Consider the following 23,586-nt stretch of genomic DNA (forward strand, 5'->3'; position numbering starts at 1 on the left):
AGGTACAAAATGTGATTAGAAAAGTGAGTGATAGAAACTGTGCTCAGGAGATTTTGGAGGGCAAAAAGGATTCTATAGGAAAATGGAGTAGAGGCCACACATGTTACACTCTGGCTAAGGACTTAAAAGCATTTTGACCATGTCCTGAAACTGTGTGAGGCCACATTTAAACACAATGGACTGATTAAACTAGTATCCAAACTGCATTATGAATATGGATACCCTCATTCAGGAAATTGTACAATGAATTTTGGGCATGGAAAGTAAAGCAGAGAGACTTTATAGATTTATAGTTTGGCCAGAAAGGCACATGTAAAACTAGGGTCCAGAGAGATGATGTGGAAGAAAGGAAGATGGGTGAAAGGAAGGTGGAAACAGTGGCCATTGATAGGGCCGAGGTCAGAGGTGGCCTTGATGGAGGCGGTAGGTGGAGTTGGAGCCAGCAGCAGTAGTGTGGATAGATGTAGACCAAGTTGTGGCCTGGATGGAGTGGGCCCTGTGGCTGTGACCAAAATGGCCCAGAAAATAATCAAAAGAATGGAAACCAAACTACCAAACTAATGCATGCAAATCTATGTCCATAGCTGCACAATTCACTACTGCCAAAGTATGGAACCAGCCAAGATGTCCATCAACAGATGAATGGATTTCAAAACTATGGGATATATACACAATGGAATTTTATTCAGCCACAAAGAAGAACAAAATTATGTTATTTTCTGGGAAATGAGTGGAACTGGAGAACATTATGCTAAGTGAGATTAGTCAGTCACAAAAAGTAAGAAATCAGATGCTCTCTCTAATATGTGGAAGCTAGGGAGAAAATGGGTCATAGGAGGAACTCTAAATGAAGAAGGAGATACTATAGATGAGCAAATAAGGCGACTGAGGGGATAAGAGTGGGGGTAAGAGGGAAATTCCCTAATATACATGATGTACATTCTCAAACATATCAAAGTCAATCACTAAGCCAAACATGAGAAGGAGGGAGAGGGAGGAAATGGTGAGGGAATGATATAAGGGCTAAATGAGTGATGTGTGCATGTATGCCTCTACCATCTTGTACCCCATTGAGATGTATGACTATAAAAAATTAAAACATAATGTTTGCCAGGCATGGTGGTGCACGCTTGTAATCCCTGTGCTTGGGAGGCAGAGACAGGAGGATCACACAGGTTCAAAGCCAGCCGTGCTGGCTTAAGAGACCCTGTTTCCAAATATAAAAAAGTATAAAATAGGTCTGGGAGTGTAGTCCGGAGGTAGAAGGGCTTCCAGGAACCCCAGTACCACCAACCAACCAACCAACCAACAAAAAACATGATGTTCTCTAGTTCTTTCCATCTTCTTGTGAATGATATGATTTTGTTCTTCTTTATAGCAGAGTAGAATTCTATTATGTTAAGTGAGATCAGCCAAGCACAGAAAGAGAAGGAACATATATTTTCTTTAATATGCCCAAACTAGGGACTATTAGGAATACCAGAGGGACTCCAGATGATGGAGGGGAAACCACAGCAAAGCTAGAATGGAAGGACAGGAGAGGAAGAAGGCTGAGGTTGATTAATGGAGGAGCTACATTTGAATATGTGTAAAAGTATGAATGTAGCATGGCCAACCTGGACAGTCATTGTTGGGAGGGGGGAAAGGGGAAGTGGAAGGGGAGAGGGCACCAACCACAGTCTGAATGTATGCCATTTTCAATATGATCCACATAAAAATAAAAAATTACATAAAAATTAAAACAACAAAAACAAACAAAAAAGGGCCCAGCAGCAGTGATTAAAGAGGCCATGATTACCTTTTCTGTATCGTCAATCTTGGTGCTCAGGTAATGTTGGCTTTGCTAAAAATGAAGTTGTCTTGGAAGCTTCCTCCCAGATTTTAAAGGAAGGCCTGGGAAGCAGAGGCAATGTAGAAATCCTTGCAAACAGGCCACAGTGGGGCACTTTGTAAAGTTGTGAGAGCGAAGTCAAGGTTTCAAAAAAAAAAAAACCTTGAGATACAGAAATGTCAGAAATAGAAAATCCTGGAGGAAAGGATACAAGCTGTGAACCATGGAGCCAGGATGGAAGAACAAGTACGCTGCCCATTGCAATCAACCAGGCCACAGGGGCGGGGCTGCCCAGGCCCCTGGAGACTGCTTCTCACTGCCTCGTGCCTTGGAAGTCAGAAATGAAGCCCAGGATTAAATGCTTGCCTTGCTGGATTTCTGCACTGTTTTGATCCCTTTCTTATTCCTATGGTCCTATTCATTACCTTTGGAATGCAAATGTTTACTCTTTGCCATTGTACATTGGATGCATATAACTTTTTTTTATTTTAATTTTTATTTTACATGGGCTCACAGCAAAAATTTTACTTTGAGCCTCAGAGGAGACTTTGAACTTTGGGACTTTTGAGTAGTCCTGGAACTGTTAAGACTTTGGAAACTCTTGGAGATGAACTAAGTGCAATTTGTTCTGTGAGGTGACCGTGAGGTCTAGGGGCCAGGGCTGGGGTGTAATGGTTTAGAAACAGACTGTTCCCTAGCCCTCACAGAAACAAGGTAGCAACGTTGGAAACAGGGCTTGGTTGTAATCTAAACAGTGGGTAACTGGGTGGTTATAGGCTGTGGCTGGAGAAGGTGAATCCCTTAGAGTGCAGCTCTGGGGATTATATATGGTTCCTCCCCGCCCCCCCTTTTGTGGTACTGGGGATGGAACCAGGGGCATTCTACCTTCAAGCTACACCCACAGCCCTATTTTATTATTCTTTATTTTGAAACAGGGTCTCACTGAGTTGCAGAGGGCCTAAGTAGCTGAGGTTATCCTCGAACCGCGATCCTCCTGTCTCAGCCTCCCGAACGCTGGGTTTACAATCGTGCGGCCCCACGTTCAGCCCCTCCCCTTGTTCCTGATCTTGCTTCTGGCTTCCATGATGTGAGAGCGAAGTCTTGTGCCCTCCATCTCTCTACTTCCCATCACCAGGCCCTGAGATCTGCAGTCCCCAGCCTCACATGGACTGAACCCCCATATTTCCAAGGAAAACCATGAGCAAACAAATATTTTTCCTTTAAGTTACATGGTCAGTCTTTTAGATTATATCAGTGATAACACTGGTTAAGACACTCCCCTAATACTCCTTCATTGCTCCATTGGAATTTCTACTCCTTTATCTGAGGTCTCTGTTTCCCGATTTCTCTGTAGCTTCCACATATGAGAGGAAACATACAAGTATTAGCTGAGACTGTTTAATCTCACTTAGCATAATATTCTCAAGTTCCATCTATTTTTCTGCAAATGACACAATTTTTTTTCCTCCTAATGGCTGAGTAAAAGTCCACTGAGTATATACTATAGTTTAGTGATCCATTCATCTATTAATAGCCATAATTTGTCTATTGTGGGTTGTGTTGCTATAAACATGGATAAGCATATACCACTATAAACTATGACTTTGATTTCTTTGGAAAGATTCCATGTTCCTTCTATTTGTAAAAAACAAAGATTTTGTAATATTCTTTTATCCTGAAAGGCAAGGAATAGATAATTTAACCGATCTATATCCACAGTTTCAAAGTGATGCCATAAGTACAAATATAAAAATAAGAAATTAGAGGAAAAGCACTCAAGCAGGATTCCCCTAGGACTGTTTATCTTGGTGGAGGGGTAAGTGGTGTGAGGAAGTCGGGGTGAGTAGGGGGGATGGGAGCAGATACGTGCCTTGTGGGAGAGGACAGCACATCCAATAGAAAGCCAGTTCCTTATGAGAGTGATTATGGCCAAGGGGAGATAAGATGCTCTGTGTACGTTGAGCTACACAAAAAACTCATAAAAGAAACCACTGCAAATCTCCCTCCAGCTGTCAGGTCTATTGACTTCCTACTTGCAGCCAAACCTTTAATCTGGAAAAGCATAACCATAGAAAATTTGAAATAACTTCCCTTCCTAGACCAGTGGGATTTGACCAATGATCCCTATGGCTCACTCATCTCTCAATGCTGGACACATAAGGATAGTTCTTCTGTACGTAAAAACCCAGACATATTAAAAGATCTTTTTTAAAAGTAAAAAGAAGAGCCAGATATGGTGATACATGCCTGAAATCCCAGTACTTGGGAAGCTGAGACAGGAGGATTGTGGGTTTGCAGACAGCCTCAGCAACTTATTGAGGCCCTCTGCAACTTAGTGAGAACCCTATTTAAAAAAAAAATAGGCATTGTTGGGAGGAGAAAGGGGAACCGGGGTGGGGGTAGAGGGCATCAAGCACAGTCTAAATGCATACCATTTTCAATATGTCCCACATATAAATAAAATAAAAAATAATAGGACTGGTGGTGTAGCTCAGAAGTAGAATGCTCCTGAGTTCAATCCCTATTGCCACACACACAAAAGTGAAAATTAAGAAAACTGAAAATTAAGAACAAAAATGTTTGGAGGTATTACTTCAAGCTCAATAGGAAGCTTTAAACCATGTCTAATTCAGATCCTCCAAAGTCAGGAGCACACTGGACCCAAGACACGGCAGGAGGCAGGTTGGAAACGGGAAGCAACAAGGGCAGGGATGGTTTACATATTGTAATATACTCTCTGTGTTCCTCCTCAAAACCCACTATGAAAATCCTAACTTATGTTAAGTGAGATCAGCCAAGCACAGAAAGAGAAGGGACATATGTTCTCTGTAATATGCCTGAACTAGGGACTATTAGGAATACCAGAAGGACTCCAGATAATGGAGGGGAAACCTCAGCAAAGCTGAAATGGAAGGGTAGCAGAGGAAGAAGGCTGAGGTTGATTAATGGAGGAGGCTACATTCAAATATGTGTAAAAGTGAGACTTCCGGGAAGATGGCGACAGAGAAAAGCGGGGCTTAAGAGCCCCGCTAACAACCATTCTCCATTACCACAAAATCAGCGCCTTTCATAGCCAGAAAACACCATCACCAGAGAAACAAAAAAATCACCAGGCTCCAAAGAGAAAGCGGACTGAGAACAGAGCTCAGAGCCACAGAGGAGATACACCGGCCTCACGCCGAAGGACGCGGCAGCAGCGCTTTACTGCCGGCAGCAGCGGTGAGTTCACCGGACGGCTACAGCAAGCTGAGGTGAGCCGCTGTGCAACAGCCAGGCTGGATTTCTCGGCGCAGGGAGCATCTAAAGCTCCCAGTGGCTGAGCTCAGCACACGCTGCAGGGATTCAGAGTAGAACTCAAAACCAAGAAGAAATATGCCAGCCTCATAGCTGAGGGCGTAGCAGCAGCACCATATTGCCACCGGCAGCAGCAGCAGTGAATTCACCGAGTCCAGTACAGCTACATCTGCGTACTCAACAACAGTGAGTCAAATTGCGGGCCACAGAGGAAAAATCCCAGTACTGTACTCCCTGGGACTTGACCCAGTGGGGGAGTGGCAGTGGCAGAGATATCACACCATAGGAGAACATGCAACCTGGCACCCCCCAGAGTCTAAAGCAGCCTCTATCGACTCTCTGGGTCGGAGACTTGGTGATACAACCCAGTAAAGGAGTAGTGGGGTCTGAGATACTACTGACTCGAGCTCCAGAACACCTTAAGTGAAGTCATAGTGACCCAAGGGAAGAACCCAGAGAAGGCACAAACTTCCGAAATCATGGGAAAGAGGAATAATACTGGAGCAATGAATACCGCCCACAACCCCACAACATCAGAACCCGATAAAACAGAAAATCAGAGATTTCTAGAAGATCAAATCAGGAAAATAACTGTAGAAATAATAGAGGTGCTTCGAAAAGAACTCAGAGAGAGCCAAAGAGAGATAAAGGATGCAATTAATGAAGTAAAGCCCTCAATTCAAAGCACGAACAACTGATTAGACCACATGGAGAACAGAATCTCGCTCTTAGAAGATGATCATTCCAAAAATGAACGCATAGTTTCTAATCTAGAAAAAAATATCCGACAGCAGGAATCTGATATTGAAGAAATATGGGCCCATTTTAAGAGAGCTAACCTAAGAATCATTGGAATAGAGGAGGGAAAAGAAAGTGAAACCAAAGGGATCAACAATCTCTTCAAGGAAGTAATAGCAGAAAATTTTCCAAACATAGAGCAAGAGGTCGATACACAGGTCCAGGAAACTTACAGAACTCCCTTTAGAGAGGATAAGAGAAGAGGATCCCCATGCCACATAATTGTCAAAATGACCACTGTGGAAGCCAAGCAGAGAATCTTAAAGGCAACAAAAACAAAGGGCCAAGTGACATTCAGAGGCAAACCAATTAGAATCACTCCAGACTTCCCAAACCAAGTCATGAGAGCCAGAAGGGCTTGGAGTAACATATTCCAAACTCTGAAAGAAAACAACTTCCAGCCAAAAATTTCCTACCCAGCAAAACTTTCTATCAAATTAGATGGAGAAATAAGAAGCTTCCACGACAAACAGAAACTGAAGGAATTTATGTCTTCAAAACCAGCGCTAGAGAAAATACTCAAAGGGATTAACTACAAAGAAGAAATAGGTAACACACACCAGAACCAGAGAAACAAGATTTTCCATCCAACAGTCAACTAAGATTGGTTTTCTGTGGAGATTCATTATTTATGTTAGTCTTTTACCTATCTCTAAATGGTATTGTTTGCCTTTATTGTTGTTAATTTTTAGGATTTCTAATATTAATATACCTTCAGATATAGCATTTGGAAATATTTTATCCCATTCTATTAGTAACTGTTAACTCTGTTTACATTTTCTTTGGATATACAATATTTTTTTTATTTTTTAGGGAGTTTGTATACCCTTTTGTTGCCTGTGCCATTGAAATCATATCCAAGAAATCACTGCCAATTTCAATGTTGTGAGGTTTTATGACCCAGATTTTCTTCTAAAAGTTTATAGTCTTATGATTTATATTTAGGTCTTTTATCTATTTTGAGTTAATATTTGTATATGGGATTAGGTAAGGGTCCAATTTTATTCTTTTCCATGTAATTATTATTTTTCAACAATATTTAGTTAAACGATTATTATTTCCACCACCAAATGTTCGTGGAAACCTTGTCAAAAATAACTTGACAATATAGGGAAGAATTTAGCTCTAGGCTTTTATTTAACTCCAATGGTTTATATATCTGCCTTTAGAATAGTACTACACTGTTTCAATTATTGTAGCTTGATATGGTTTGAAATCAGAAAATATATATCTTCTAGCTTTGTTCTTTTTCAAGATCGTTTTGTGTATCTAGAGTCCATATTCCATATTAGGATAGATTTTTTTTCCTGAAAAATAAATATATAAATATATGATGTTTCGCCTAAAAAAATAGAAAAAATTATTCTTTGGTAAGAAAGAAAGTAAAAAGAAATATTGAAATGTTATCTTTAAGTCATCAAAAGCTTGGTATCAGACAAATGAAACTTTTATGTGAGATTATCATTTTTAATTTTGGATAAATTGCTATAATACTAGATGTCAACCACTAAGCCAAGCATGGGAGGGAGGGATGGGGAGAGAATGGGGTGGGGATTGGGTGGAGGCTGACTGGGCGATGTGTGCTTGTATGTCTACAAAAGTTTGTATCCCACTATGATGTATGAATACAGTGCACCAATAAAAAAAATATGTGTAAAAGTATGAATGTAGAATGGTTAACCTGGACACTCATTGTTGGGAGGGTTGGAGAGGGCACCAAGCACAGTCTGAATGTATGTCTTTTTCAATATGATCCACATGAAACTTTAAAAAAATAATAAAAAATTTTAACTCCCAATAAGGCAGGGCCTATGGAAAGTGTTTAGGACATATGGGCAGAGCCCTTATGAATGGAATTAGTTATTACTATAGTTTGGATATGGTTTAAGTGTCCCCCAAAGCTTCATGTGCTAGATATCAAGAGTGTGGAAACTTAATTCTGCTATGATGCTTATGGGTGAAGCCTTAAAAACTGATTAGGTTTAGTCAAGGTCATTAGGATTAGCATAATTGGATCTTGGTAGCTTTATAAGCTAAGGAAAGAAGAGCAGAACACATACACACACACACACAGACACACACACACACACACACACACACACACACACTCCTTGTTTCTTGTCATGTATTCCTCCACACTGCCTTCGGATTCTGCCAGCCAGAAATTCAGAACCAGATGCAGCCTCTAGACCTTGGACCTTTAGAACCATGATCCAAAAGAAAACTATTTGCTTCATAAAGTTAGCCTGCCTCAGGTATTTTGCTACAAAAATTAAAAAATGTACTAATAAAGTGCTCTTATATAAAGGTTCCCAGAGAGCTTTCATCCTCTTCTTATCATGTGAGGGCACAATAAGATGACAGACCACAGCAGAATCTATCCATGTTGGCACTCTGATCTTGGACTTCTACCCTCCAGAACTGTAAGAAATTAATTTATGTTGCTTCTGAGCCACCAGTATATGGTGCTTAGTTATAGAAACCTGAAATAACTAAGACACATGTGGAAGACACAATTGCTACATTTGGAAATGCAATTTAGACAAGAAGATAAATGAAACATTTTCCCCAGATTTGAATACAGACAAATGGCACAGAAGAGCGAAGCCATAATGCACAAACTCCGGAAATCTAAACACATAAAATAGAGACTTTCAAAATGATAACACAAAACAGATGCTGTGATTTAATCTGAGTGGTAAGTTACTGTTATTTTTCTCTTTATACTTTTTATTTTTTCCCTTCAAGTGATCATGGAATGTGGGCAGGGGCATAGCTCAGTGATAGTGTGCTTGCCTAGCATATAAAAGGCCCTGGATTCAATCCCAGCACGACAAAAAGGAAAAAGAACAAAGAAATAACAGAATGTCCTACTCACAGGCTTGGGAAACTACAAACTAGAGCCCATAATTAAGACAATAAAATATGTTTGAAGATTCTATCTTCTTTGTTTTTTGAATGAGAAAATCTTACAGTGATGAACAGAGGATCCCAGGCTGAAGGCCATAAATGAACAAATATGAGTTTTCAACTAAATATGAGCATTAGCTGGAAGAGAAACCCTGTCTTGGGTTTACTCACTTGCTTCTAGGTTTCCTTCACATATTGGAGGACAGAAACTATTCCCAATGTTGTTTTCCTGAGAAGCCTTTGTCCACAGAGGACCTCCCTTATCTTACTAATGGGGCTCCCAGCAAGGAGGGATACAATCTTATAATATTTAACTCTAGAACCATTCTGAGAAAGCACAGAGTCCAGCTGTGGTGAGGAAAAGAAAGAATCACTAAGAGGAAGTAGATCACACATGAACACTAGAAAAGAAAGTTCCTGAAGCAAATGCTACTGGTACCATTTAAATCCCATCCACAAAAGGAGTGTCCAGCCAGGGTGTGAGACAGGGATGGTTATTGCTAAGACAGGCCTACAGGCCATCAGAATCTGCTGGGATCAAGCTCTCCACACATAGAACTTCTGCCTCTTGTTCTGTAGCATGCTGACTAGAGAACTGCCAGCCAAACTGGCTTTCCTATTTTGGGGAAAGAATGGACTGCTATCTGACCCACTAAACAGTTCTATTTCTCACTGAAAATTAATAAATGAGAATGTGATCCTCTGTCTCTTCTGATAAATTTCAGCCTGAAGTCAGCTTTGTCAGACATGAGAGTAGATACACTTTCTTGTTTTTGGTCTTCATTTGCATTTAATATATTTTTCCATCCTTTCACCTTTAACCTATGAATATCTTTGCCTATAAGATGAGTTTCTTGTAAGCAGCATATAGTTGTATTTTGATGTTTAATCCACTTTGCCAGTCTATGTCTTTAAAAAAATTTTTTTATTGGTGCATTGTAGTCATACATCTTAATGGGATACAGACTTGTGTAGACATACATGCACACATCACCCAATTAGCCCTTACTCAATCTCCATCCCCTCCCCATCCCTCTTTCCTGTTCTTGGCTTAGTGATTGACTTTGATTTGTTTAAGTACATCATGTGCTTTAGAGAGTTTCCCTCTTCCCCCTTCCTATCTCCTCAGTTAGGTCACTTTATTTGCTCCTATATAGGATCTCCTTATTCATCTAGAGTTCCTCCTGCTACCCATTTCTTCCTAGCTTTTGCATATTAGGGAAAGAATTTGATTTCTTATTTTTTGTGACGGACTAATCTCACTTAGCATAATGTCCTCCAGTTCCATCCATTTCCCTGAAAATGATGTAATTGTGTCTTTCTTTATGATTGAGTAAAATTCCATTGTGTACATATCCCACAGTTTTGTAATCCATTCATCTGTTGATGGACATCTTGGCTGTTTCCATAGTTTGGCTATGGTGAATTGTGCAGCCATGAACATAGACATTCATGCATTAGTTTAGTAGTTTGGTTTCCTTTCTTTTGGGTAGATACACAGCAGTGGTATTGCTGGATCAAATGGTAAGTTCATTCCCATTCTTCTGAGGATCCTCCATACTGTTTTCTAAAGTGGTTGCGCTAAGTTGCAATCTCACCAACAATGTTTTAGCGTTCTCACTTCTCCACATCCTCGCTAGTATTTGTTGTTGTTTGTATTCTGAATGATTGTCATTCTAGTTGGAGTTAGGTGAAATCTCAGGGTACTTTTGATTTGCATTTCTCTGATTGCCAGTGATGTTGAGCATTTATTGGCCATTTGAATTTCTTTTTTCGTGAAGTATCTATTTAACTCACTTACCCATTTTTTTGATTGGGTAATTTGTTTTCTTAGTGCTGAGTTTCTTGAGTTCTTTGTATATTCTAGATATTAGTACTCTATTGAAGGAGTAGGTGGCAAAAATCTTCTCCCATTCTGTTGGCTCTCAATTGAGGTTCTTGACACTTTCCTTTGCTGTATAGAAGCTCTTCAGTTTCATGCAATCCCATGCAATCCCATGTATTTATTCACCTTTTAGTTTGTTGTACCTTTGGGATCTTGTTGAGAAAGCTTATATCTGTGCCTATGTGTTGTAGTGTTGGACCTATGCCCTCTTCAAGGAGCCTCAAGGTCACTGGTCTAATTTCCAAGTCTTTGATCCATCTTGAATTGACTCTTGTGCAGGGTGAGGAAGTGGAATTTATTTCCATTTTTCTGCATATGGTTAATCAGTTTTGCCAACATCATTTGGTGAACTAGCTATCTTTTTTTTTTTTTTGGTAGTACTGAGTGTGGATTATACTCCCAGACCTATTTTATATTTTATTTGGAAACAGGGTCTCACTAAGTTGCTGAGAGCCTCACTAAGTAGCTGAGGCTAGCTTTGAACCTGTGTGATCCTCCTGTCTCAGCCTCCCAAGTGCGGGGATTACAAGAGTGCACCACCATGCTCAGCTTAACAGGCCATCTTTTTTCCAGTGTATGTTTTTGGCCCCTTTGTCAAGAATCAATTGGCTATAAGTGTGGGGATTTGTTTCTGAGTCTTCTATTCTGCTCCATTGGTCTATGTATCTGTTTTTGTGCCAGTACCATGTTGTTTTTTTTATTACTACGGCTTTGTAGCATAGTTTAAAGTCAGGTATTGTGATTCCTCCTGCATGATTTTTGTTGCTGAGAACTACTTTGGCTATTCTGGGTTTTTTGTTCTTCCAAAATGAATTTAAGGACTGATTTTTCTGTGTCTGTGAAGAATCATCTTGGTAATTTAATGGGCATTGCATTGAATCTGTAGATCACTTTTGAAGTCTATGTCTTTTAATTGGGGGAGTTGATACTACTTATATTCACTGTTGCTATATAGAGATGATATTTATTTCTTGTCATTTTGAGTTATATTTTATGTCTGATACAGCATTAATTCTCCTTTACTTAGAAGATCCAAAACACAGCAAGAAGCCTTGTGGATCTTTTAAACAAATTCAACACAGTATCTGGATACAAAATCAAGTTAGAAAAATCAATAGTGTTTTGATACACCAACCATGAATTCACTGAAACAGAAATCCAGGAAACAATTTCATTCATAATAGCCTAAAAATAAAATTTAGGGAAAAATCTAAGCAAGGAGGTAAAGGCATTTACAATAAAAATTGTGTTAACACTGAAGAAAGAAATGGAAGAATTTAGAAAATGGGAAGATCTCCCATGTTCTTGGACAGACATAATAAAAATTGTCAAAATGGCCACATTCCCAAAAATAAGCTACAGATTCAATGCAATTCCTATTAAAACATTAATGTCATTCTTCATAGAGCTAGAAAAAATAGTCTTACAATTCATATGGTGCCAGTCTTGATGGTGCACATCTGTAATCCCCGTACTTAGGAAGTTGAGACAGGAGGATGAGAGGTTCAAAGCTAGCCCTCTGAAACTTAATGAGGCTGTCAGCAACTTAGTGAGACCCTATTTCCCAATAAATAATAAAACAAAATAGGACTGGGAGTGTAGCTCAGAGGTAAAATGCCTCTGGGCTTAATCCTCAGCAACACACATTCATATGGGATAACAAAAGATCTGAAATAGCTAAAGCAATTCTGTGCAATAAGAACCATGCAAAAGGCATAACAAAGCTGGGCATGGTGACACACGCTTGTAATCCCAGCATTTGGGAGGCTGAGACCGGAGGATTGTGGTTTGTGGACAGCCTCAGCTACTTAGACCTTCTGCAACATAGTGAGACCCTGTTTCAAAAATAAAAAATAAAAATAGGGCAGAGGATGTGACTCAGAGGTCAAATGCCCCTGGGTTCCATCCCCAGACCCGCAAAAAAAAAAAAAAAGGCATAACAATATCTGATTACAAATTATACTACAGAGGTTTAGTGACAAAAATATTATGATATTGGCACAAAAATACACACAGACCAGTAGAATAGGATGGAAGATTCAGAGACAAATCCTCACACTTATAGCCAGTTGATATTTTGCAAAAGTGCCAAAAAGATACGATGGAGAAAAGACACCCTTTTCAATAAATGGTGTTGAGAAAACTGGATATCCATATGTAGAAGAATGAAATTAGAGCCCATCTCAACTTAAGATGGACCCAAACCCTGAAAATTAAGCCAGAAATATTGTGATTACCAAAAGAAAACCAAGAAATAATAAATGGGATGGAGCTGGGCATGGTAGTTCATGCCTGTAATCTCAGTATTTTGGAGGCTTAGACAGAAGGATCACAGGTTTAAAGCCAGTCTCAGAAACTTAGTGATGCCCTTAGCAATTTGGTAAGACCCTGTTTCTAAATAAAAAATAAAATATGGCTGGGGGTATAGCTCAGAGACAGGATGACCCTGGGTTCAATCCCCAGCTAAATAAATAAACAGCATCAAATTAAAAAGCTTCTGTGCAGCAAAAGCTACAACCAGGAATATGAAGAGTCTACAAAATGGGAGAAAGTCTTTGACAGCTATTCCTGTGATAAAGAACTAATATTTAGATTGAATTCAAAAAGCTTAACATCAAAACCAAACCAAAACAAAACAAATTACCCAATTAAAAACGGGCAACTGAACTGAATAGATACTTCTCAAAGGAAGAAATACAAATGACCAATAAATATATAAAAAATGTTCAACATCACTATCAATCCAGGAAATACAAATAAAAACTCCGTGGAGATTTCATCAAACCCCAGTTAGAATGGCAAACATCAAGAATATAAACAACACCGGGCATGGTGGCGCACACTTCTAATCCCCACGCTTGGGAGGCGGAGACAGGAGGATCGCGCAGGTCTGAAGCCAGCCGCGCTGGCTTAAGAGACCCTGTTTCCAAATAAAAAAAAGTATAAAAAATAGGTCTGGGAGTGTAGTCTGGAGGTAGAAGGGCTTCCAGGAACCCCAGGACCACCAAAACAAACAAACAAACAAACAAACAACAAAAAAAATCCCTTAATCCTCAGTGTGATACTATTTGGAGGTGGGTCTTTGGGACTAATTAGATTTCCTTAGATTCTAGATATGGTGCCATCATGAATGGGATTAGTACATTCATAAAACATACCCCAGAGATCTTCCTTGTCCCTTCTATCATGTGAGGACACAGGGAGAAGATATCATCTATGATAGGCCCTCAACAGACACTGAACGTAACAGACACATCAATCTTACACTTCCCAGATGCCAGAACTGTGATAAATCAATTTCCGTCATTTTTAAGACAGTAATTGACACTGTTATTATAGCCCAAGCAGACCAAGACTCCCTAGTCAACCTTCAATAAAATCCAGGCCCCTCACAAAACTGTTTCTGATCTACCAAGATCAATGTCAGGACCCTGAACTCACTGTAAATTGCCAAGGAAAATGGCACTTTATGGGACTGAGTGATATATTTCCTTCAAACATCTACATCTAAAAACAAATGTGTGGAGAGGCATTATCCAAGAGGGAAGATCTGGAGAAAAATCAGGCCTAAGTCTTGCTTGCCAGAGGACTAAGCACTTTAGTTGTTATTGGTGTTTAGTAAAATCAAATTAGCAAGAATATGGCATTTGTTTTAGTTTTTCCCTATTAAGTCTAATGTTGGCTTTGGGTGTGTCATGTATTGCCTTTATGATATTGAGGTAGGTTTCTCTTTTTTCCAATTTCTTCAGTGTTTTTCATTTTATCATGAAAGGGTGTTGGATTTTGACAAATGTGTCAATAGACACAGTAAAAGAACTAATCGTGATTCTTGTACTTAGTTCTATTTATATGATAAATTACATTTATTGACTTGTATATGTTGAACCAGCTTCGCATCCCAGGAATGAAACAACTTAGTCATGGTGTATTATTTTTATGTGGTTTTGAATGTGAATTGTTATTATTTTATTAAGAAGTTTTGCATCTTTTTTAATCAAGGATATTGTTCTGTAATTTTCTAGAGGTATCTTTATTTGGTTTTAGTAGTAAGGTAATACTGGCTTCATCAAATGAGTTTGGAAGTATTATACCTTTTTTATTTCAAGATTAGGAACAAGTTAAGGATGCCACTAGTTCCTAGAGAGAGAGAAGGGCCTTTTCTTATTCAAGGGTCTTGGAGTTGCTTTAGTTTTCTACTTGAATCTCTTTCAACTTAAAGTGTCACACCATAGGGCACTTGAGTAGAACTAATTAAAACCTGGAAGAGATTGCCCACTTCTTTGCGAATGGAGCCAGGTCTGAGAGCAGCTGATGTCAGGTGACTTCTAGATAGAAAATCAACCTTGTTTGGACACTCTCATTTGCTCCTATTCAGGGTGGTGGAAGTACAAATGACTTAGAACTGGCTCAGGAGCTATTCTATATAAAGAAGAGGATTTTCTGCTTTCTTGAGCAGTAGTTTCTAATTCTTTAACTTGGCATGTAAGATTTTAAATCAAAAAAGCATACTTTGAATGAATATTGATCAAATAGTACACATTGAGTAATATACAAACAATTGTTGAAATATTAGTGACCACACAAAACCACCTCTGAAAAATCTCTAATCTCTGACCTACCTTTCCCATTCATGCTGTACATGAGAATGCATTTTACAGAACTGCTGGCACCACTATTTTTTTAAGTGCCAGATAGTCCATTAAGTATTTCTCATGATTCTTTCCATATATCTGCATTGAATCAGCTTCCTTATTAATGAAATTATATTCTATTAGTTTCATATGTGGGTTGTGTACCAGCTGGGAATTTGCACAAAATGAAAGTTTTATAAACCTGTGTTACTTAGGAGTCTACTTAAAGTTTAGAGAGTGTATAACCAGATTTATTTATTTTTTTTTAGAAAGAATTATTCTGGACAAGATGGAAAAATTCAGGAAAGACAGGAAATGATTATACTCTTTCCTTCTTCAGTCTTCTTCCCCTTTTTAACTCTCTCACCTAACCCCCTTCAACTACTCTACAATTGAATATTTTTTCTAAGATACTGTCATGCACTACAGTAGTTGAAGGGGGTTAGGCGTGTTTAATCCCAATTGTGTATGAATAGATACAGGGCTAAGAAAATTACGCATAAAAATGTAAGGAGAATATTGGAGGAGGAAGAAAAGACCTACCAAATGTGTTTGCCTCTGGACTAGTGGTGTAAGGGGTGCAGTGGTAAGGCGCGCTCTCTTTCTCTCTCTCTTTCTCTCTCTGAATTAAAGTTCCTTATGTTTTCTATTTTTTCTCTAGCTTTCACAATATGAAAAAATCATATAACTTGACTTTCTGGGACTGACTAATCTCACTTAGAATAATATTCTCCAGTTCCATCTATTTTCCTGCAGATGACATAATTTTGTCTTTCTTTATGGCTGAGTAGAATCCTATTGAGTTTCTCTCTTGCTATGTTGTTAACTATTTCTTCCTGCCTGGCATGCTCTGTGGGTTACTCAAACAGTTTCCCAATGTCACACCCATGGCATTATGAACTACATCTTATGAGACTTGCATTTTCACTTTGCAATTGATTTCATTGTCATCTTCATAGCCATGCGTATCATCTGAGAATGGCAGATACATTTACAGCTATTCAGAGAATGATTCCAGGTGTTTGATTAACAGCCTAGAAAGGGATGTTTTAGTGAAAGGTGATTTTAAAAAATGGGTAGCTCCAGAGTGTATTTTTTCTAAGATACTGTCATGCACTACATAATGATGTTTCAGTCAATAGAAGATAGCATATGTAATGATGTCACATAACAAGTAAGAATTTGAAATAGATTATAATGGAGCTGACCATAGTGGGAACATTCCTATAATCCCAGCTACTTGGGAGGATAGCATGTTTCAGGCCAGCCTGGGTAACTTAGTGAGACCCTGTCTCAAAAATAAAATAGAGCCGGGTGTGATGGTCCACACTTGTAATCCCTGCGCTTGGGAGGTAAAGACAGGAGGATCGCACAGGTTCGAAGCCAGCCTCGCTGGCTTAAGAGACCCTGTTTCCAAATAAAAATATAAAAAATAGGTCTGGAAGTGTAGCCTGGAGGTAGAAGGGTTTCCAAGAACCCCAGTACCACCAAAATAAAAATAAAATAGAAAGTACTGGGGATATAGCTCAGCGGTAGAGTACGTGCCTAGCTTGTGTGAGGCCCTGGATTTAGTCCCCAGTACTCTCCCTCCCCACACACATGCACATACACATACAACCACACGCAAAGTTTATCATGGAGCTAAAAAAAAATCCTATTACCAAGTGACATCATAGCTGTCATACCATAATAGCACAATGCATTATTCACGTATAAAAGTATAATATATGTAATTATGTATAGTTTGCAGCATTTCAATGATAGCAAACAACTATAATATTTTAAAAATGTTAACTGTAAAACTCAGGGCCTACCTCAGAGAGTATACCAGAAAACATCATAAGAGAAGATAGTACCATGTGTGTTTTTTTACCTCTGAAAACCTTCTACTGGGACAAGCTATGGAGGTGAAAGTCAGACATACTGATGACCTTGACTATCATACTGAATGGGGAAAAGCTATTCCTCTAAAATCAAGAACAAGACAAGGATGTCCACTATAACCACTCCTATTCAGTATTGTACTTGAAAATCTCACCAGAGCAATTACGGAATCGAATAAATCAAAGGATACAAACTGAGCCCAGCATGATTGTACCTGTAATCCTTGGGAATCTGAGACAAGAGGATCGCAGGCTAGAGAACAGCCTCCGCAATGTAATGAGACTCTCAACAGCCTAGCAAAACCCTGTTTCAAAAATAAACAAAAAAAGAGCTGGGATGTAACTTGGAGGTCGAATGCCTCGGGGTTCGATTCCCAGTACCAAAAAATAAAAATAAAAAAGTGAAATTATATATGTTTGTAGATGACATGATCCTATACTTAGAAGATCTGAAAAACCCAGCCAGAAGAATTCTACAGAATATAAATTTAGTAGAGCAGTTGAATATAAAATCAACTTACAAGAGCCAACAACTTTTCTATACACCAACTATGAAAAAAGAAATCCAGAAAACAATTTCATTCACAATAGCCTAAAAAATACTTAGGAATAAATGTAACTAAGGACTTAAAAGACTTCTACAAAGAAAATAATGAAACACTGAAGAAAAAAATTAAAGAAGACCTTAGAGGATGAAAAAACCTTCTGTGTTCTTGGATAGGTGGAATAAATATTGTCAAAATAGCCATACTACCAAAAGTGGCCTACAAAGCCATTGCAATCAATACCCCTTTCTCTATTTTTTATTACTTTTTTCTGTTTAGTTTTTGGGGTAAGTAGCCAGATTCTGATTTGTTTGAACTCCTGGAATTAGGCTTTTGGCCTAGAACTCTGGTGTCAAAGGTAATGTCTGGTGTGTGTGTTTGTTTGTGTGTTTCTAGGCGTTTCTAGGGGTTGAACTCACAGGCATTCTTCCTCTGAGCTATACCCCTGGAACTATTTTATTTTTTACTTTGAAACAGGATCTCAATTTCTGAAGCTGTCCAAAAACCTGCGATACTGCTGTTTTAGCCTCCCAAGTACTGGGATTGCAAGCTTGCACCACCATGATCAGTTGTAATGTCTGACTTTAATACTGAAAATAAAAGTTGATTAGAATGAAAACTAAATTTGTTGCTATTTTGTCATTTGACACACATTAGGAAGATGACAGGTCACCTGTTTGTAAATGTTCTACAGTTACGAATTCACTTGGTCTTACTTCTTGCAATAACCCATAAAGAGAGCGTAGAAGCAGTTCTTCTATTTGCATTTTATGCAGGGGTTGATTCGACTGCTTACCACACAGTTGGTAAGATGCAAGTCCAAATTGAAAGCCAGGATCTGTGACTATAACTGCCCTTACTACTTAGCACAAGGCTAGAGTCTAGTCCCCAGACTCCTTTTCTATTAATAGAAACGTGGGATAGTCATAATTGTCTTCTTCAATTCTGAAATTCTGAGCAGCATCTTCATTTAAATTTGCAGTTCCAAGGAATAATTTAGCAGGTTTGTAAGTTACTTTTGGCTCTCTTATTTTAGAAAATGAGCTTTTGTATTCATCTAAAGATGGTAGGCTGATTTTTAATAAGCTGCGGTCTCCTTTTGGTGCAGAATCTAAAATGACAAGACAATCAGGACTTATGAGAGATGAAGATAGAGAAAAGGCCAAAAATTTCTTCTACTGATAAAGACAAAATCAGTTATAGATAACAATGTAATTAACTCACTGAATTATCATTTATAGTCAAAACAAAGCCAAATTATAGATATCTAGAGACAAAATAAAATAAATTTTAATTTTTGGAAGGGGTCCTCTGACAATCACTCAGGTAATAAATAGCTTCTCTCAGAGTTCAGAATGCAGTAACTCTAAAGATGGCAGCTTGGTATTCAGAGGACGGTGAATTTAAAGGCATTGGAAAGCCTTAGTAGCAAGGCTTGTCTGACCTCCCATCCTTTGTCTCTCATCCTTCCTTTTCCCCTAAAGTGAGTCATAGAAACCAGAATTTCTCTTCCTCAAGGTTGGTCATAGCCAGAGGTGGTGGTGCATGCATGTAATCCCTGTACTTGGGAAGATGAAACAGGAGGAAGGCAGGTTTGAGGTTAGTCTCATAAATTTAGCAAGGTTCTTTAGCAACTTAGAGAGACAGTGTTTCAAAATAAAAATAAAATTAAAATATGACTGGGGCCAGGCATGGTGGTGCACACCTATAATCCCAGCACTTAGAGGCTGATACAGGAGGACTGCAGGTTCAACACCAGCCTCAGCAACTTAAAAAGATTCTCAGCAACCTAGTTAAGTCCCTGTTTCAAAACAAAACCCAAAAAAAAACAATATAGCTTGACTCTGGATTTAGTCTCCAGTAAAACACACACACACACACGAAAGAAAGAAAGAAAGAAAGAAAGAAAGAAAGAAAGAAAGAAAGAAAGAAAGAAAGAAAAAGAAAAATAGGGCTGGGGGCATAGGTAGAATGCCTTCAATCTCCAATAACAAAAATGGATTCAACTAAACTCCTCCCCACACAAAGCCAGTCATAAAATGTAAAAAGTTCCCTCTCCCCTTCCTCTCTTATACCTTTAATACCCTTATTCCAGAGGGTGCTGTCCAACAACAGGGAAGCAGGTTTTCAGAGGGAGGCCACAATGAATCTGAACAGAGAGGTGCCCTGGTTTCCCCTAGTCTACTACTGTTAAGTCATAGTCCTTTGTCCAATCACGTGTCGACAGCTTTCTTTTCTCTGCTGAACCCAAGCATAAAGAGAGAGCTTTCTAGGTCTGTAGGTTTTCATGTAAAAGATTGATAAAATAAGTTCATTTTGCTTTTCTCTTCTCAACCTTGCTTTTGTTATTGGAGTGTCAGCCTTGACCCTCATGTTGAGAGAAGAGAGGTGTCATGCCTTTCCCCCTATATTTCTCAGTTAGTTATCTGATTTATCTGGGCTCTTAAAAATATAAGCTTTTAAGCCAAACTCTTGAGACTGAGAAATCATTGAAAGAAAAAGGCATATTAGAGATGATAGACAGAAAAAAAGAATTAGGTCCTCGGACAAATTTCCACAACTAACAGCAACAGGGATAAGTAGCAATTGAAAATGTCTGCTAGAACAGATAAGATTGTGTGTGTGTGTGTGTGTGTGTGTGTGTGTGTGTGTGGTATGGTACTGGGAATTGAATATACAAGGTCATTCTATCTCTGAGCTACACCCCTGGTCCTATTTTATTTTTTCCTTTTGAAACAGTATTTCACTGTGTTGCTGAGAGTCTTACTATGTTGCTGAGGCTGGCCTGGAACCTGTGATCCTCCTGTTTCAGACTCCCAAGTACTGTGACTATAGGCCATCACATCTAGTTAATAGCATTTTTTTTTTTTTTTTTTTTTTTTTTTTTTGGTGGTGATGGTACTGGGGTTCCTGGAAACACTTCTACCTCCGGGATACACACCCAGACCTATTTTATGTATTTTTTGAATTTGGAAACAGGGTCTCTTAAGCCAGTGAGGCTGGCTTTGAACCAGCGCGATCCTCCTGTCTCCGCCTCCCAGGAGCATGGTGGTACATGCCTGTAAACCCAGTACTTGGGAGGCCGAGACAGGAGAAATACAAGTTCCAGGGCAGCTTCAGCAACCTAGAGAGGCTCTCAGCAACTTAGTGAGACCTGTATCCAAATAAAATAGGAGCTGGACAGCTGGACAGGGTGGCGCACTCTTGTAATCCCAATATTTGGGAGGCAGAGACAGGAGGATGGCAGTTTTCTGCCAGCCTCAGCTACTTAGTGAGGCCCTTTGCAACTCAGTGAGACTCTGTTTCAAAATAAAGAATAAAAATTAGGGCTGGCAGTGTAGCTCGGGGGTAGAATGCCCCTGGTTTTCATCCCCAGTGTTGCATAAAAATAAAAGAAAAATAAAATAGGGGTAGGGATGTAGCTTGGAGGTAGGATGCTTTTGGGTTCAATCCCCAGCAAAACACACACACACACACACACACACACACACACACACACACACACTCATATGAAGTAGAGTTGAATCATTAAACCAGCTTATATATATTTTTTGCACAGTAATTCTGTTTTGGTTAGGAATAAGCTTTTATGTCTCCGATATGAAGTATTCCTAAAAAAAAAAAACAAAACTCATGTGTTGGAGCTTGAGCCCAGTGAAGCAATATTCAGAGGTGTGGATTTGGGGAAGTGACTGGGTCGTGAGGAATCTGATCTCATCAGTGGATTAATCCATTGGAGGATTCATAGCCAAATGAACTATTGGGAGGTGATAGAAACCTCAGGACCCAGTTGGAGGGAGTGGTTCTTGAGGGCATGTTTTGGTGACTAACTATTATCCCAGGCCCCTTCCTCTCTTTGCTTCCCAGCTGACATGGGATGAGCGGTTTTTCTTTGTAATGCCCTCTGCCATGATGTTCTTTCTAGACTAAGCCCCAAAACAATGGAGATAGCTTAACAAGGATTGATCTTGTGAGCCAAAGTAAATCTTTCTTCCTCTAATTTGTTTCTCAGATATTTTGCCACAGCAGGGGAAAGCTGACTAATACAGCAGCTAAACAAGTAATATAGAGGGCGGGTTTTCTTACATCTCACAGCCAATGGGTAATTGGGCTAACTCTTTCTGCACATGTCTATATCTCTTGGGATATTTATCCAAGTGCAGCAAGTACTGTTAGCTTCTGTGCACATTCTTTTTTTCTTAAGTTAATATATAATACAATTCTGTTATCTGGTACAAGTTGAGAGAAAGTCTAGTGAATTCTTGGGTGGTGTTGCTTTTGGCATTGTCTTCTGCTGTTTGGCCATTGGTAGCAGAAAGTATTCTGATAATATCACTGTTTGTGTAAACTCCAAAATTAGGGAAAAGAAATCTAATTATATTTTCACCTAGTTTATCTTCATAACCTGCCAGCATAGCCCCCTTATTTTCCCATTTGGTAGAGTCTAAGTTTTTTTTTTTTGTAAAGAGAGAAACATAATAGCAGGTCTTAAAAGGAATTATCTTATTCGTCTGCTGTCTCAACATTGTGAGCCCATCCTTGCTGGGCCTTAGGCAAACATATATATCCTAAAATAAACCATCGAAAATACAAGGAAATTGTCTTGCATGAGCAAAAGTAACAGTATTTCTATGAACAAAATTACTATAGCCATTATAAAATAAGCATAAGAACTATGCATAGTAAGATTCAAATTTGAAGTTTATACAGGCCTGGTCTGTGCTGTTGGGTGGAAGTAATAAACTTTGAGCTGTCAGCAATCTCTCTTTTTAGACAGATGAAGCTTTAAGGTGGTTAAGGGGGAGCTGGACTACTCAAATGGATTAGTTTTTTTATTTTCAGATGGGAAATGTGGATCCAGGAATCAGTTCCTCAAATTTGTCTGTATGGGGGTCCATAAGAAGTATCTTGAAAGGACCTTTCTGTAGGTCTGTAAAAAATTTTTATGGAGATGTCTTTTCCGTGAAATCACCAGACTTTTATGAGATGGAAGGTCACTCTCCTTGTCATTATAAAAAGATTGTTTTTGTTTTGTTTTTTTACAGTACTGGGGATTGAACCCAGGGGCATTCTATCTTGAAACTACGCCCCCAGACCTATTTTTTATTCTTTATTTTGAAATAGGGTCTCACTGAGTTGCAAAGGAACTCACTAAGTAGCCGAGGCTGTCCACAAACCATGATTTTCCTGTCTCAGCCTCCCAATGCTGGGATTACAAGCATGTACCACCATACCTGACTAGAAGATTGTTTTATTAAGGAGTAATTTTTTTTGTGGAACTATACTCCCAGACCTATTTTATATTTATTTGGAAACAGGGTCTAAGTTGCTGAGAGCCTCACTAAGTAGTGAGGCTGGCTTCAAACTTGTGCGATCCTCCTGTCTCAGCCTCCCAAGTGCTGAGATTACAAGTGTGCATGACCACGCCCGGCTCAAGGAGTCATTTTAATTAACAGTCTTAATGAGCTCTCGACTATATTAAGAATCTTCCTATTATTAATTCTACAGGTCCATGGGAAATATTTATAGGTCTTTCTGTTATGATTTCAAAGGAGGAAAGCCTATGTTTACCAAAAGAGATGGCACAATGAATTCTTTCAGTATCAGTGCTGGAAGAGGCCCATAAAGTTTTGGGAATGTCTTCAAACTCTGAGTAAGAGGGCTCATCAGCTAAATACTTTTGAATTAATTTCAAGAGAAAGAATAAGGGTATTGTTTTCTTCATCATGTTCATATTGATTTCACTTGAGAAGGTATAACTCAATGTTAAATATATTTTCCTTTAGAAGATAAACTTATTAAGGCTTTA

General features: G+C 38.9%; 1 pseudogene across 1 annotated transcript in view; it reads right to left on the reverse strand.

Moving 5' to 3' along the window:
* Positions 1 to 18,658: 18,658 nt before the first annotated feature.
* Positions 18,659 to 23,586, reverse strand: part of LOC308263592 (cyclin-dependent kinase 2-interacting protein-like) — a 43,168-nt pseudogene continuing 38,240 nt past the window's right edge. Inside the window, exon 2 of the transcript in view lies at positions 18,659 to 18,888. The product of the transcript in view is annotated as a cyclin-dependent kinase 2-interacting protein-like (transcript). The remainder of the gene's footprint in view (positions 18,889 to 23,586) is intronic.

The sequence above is a fragment of the Muscardinus avellanarius genome (genome assembly GCF_963383645.1).
Source record: "Muscardinus avellanarius genome assembly, chromosome: 5".
NCBI classification, from domain to species: Eukaryota; Metazoa; Chordata; class Mammalia; order Rodentia; family Gliridae; genus Muscardinus; species Muscardinus avellanarius.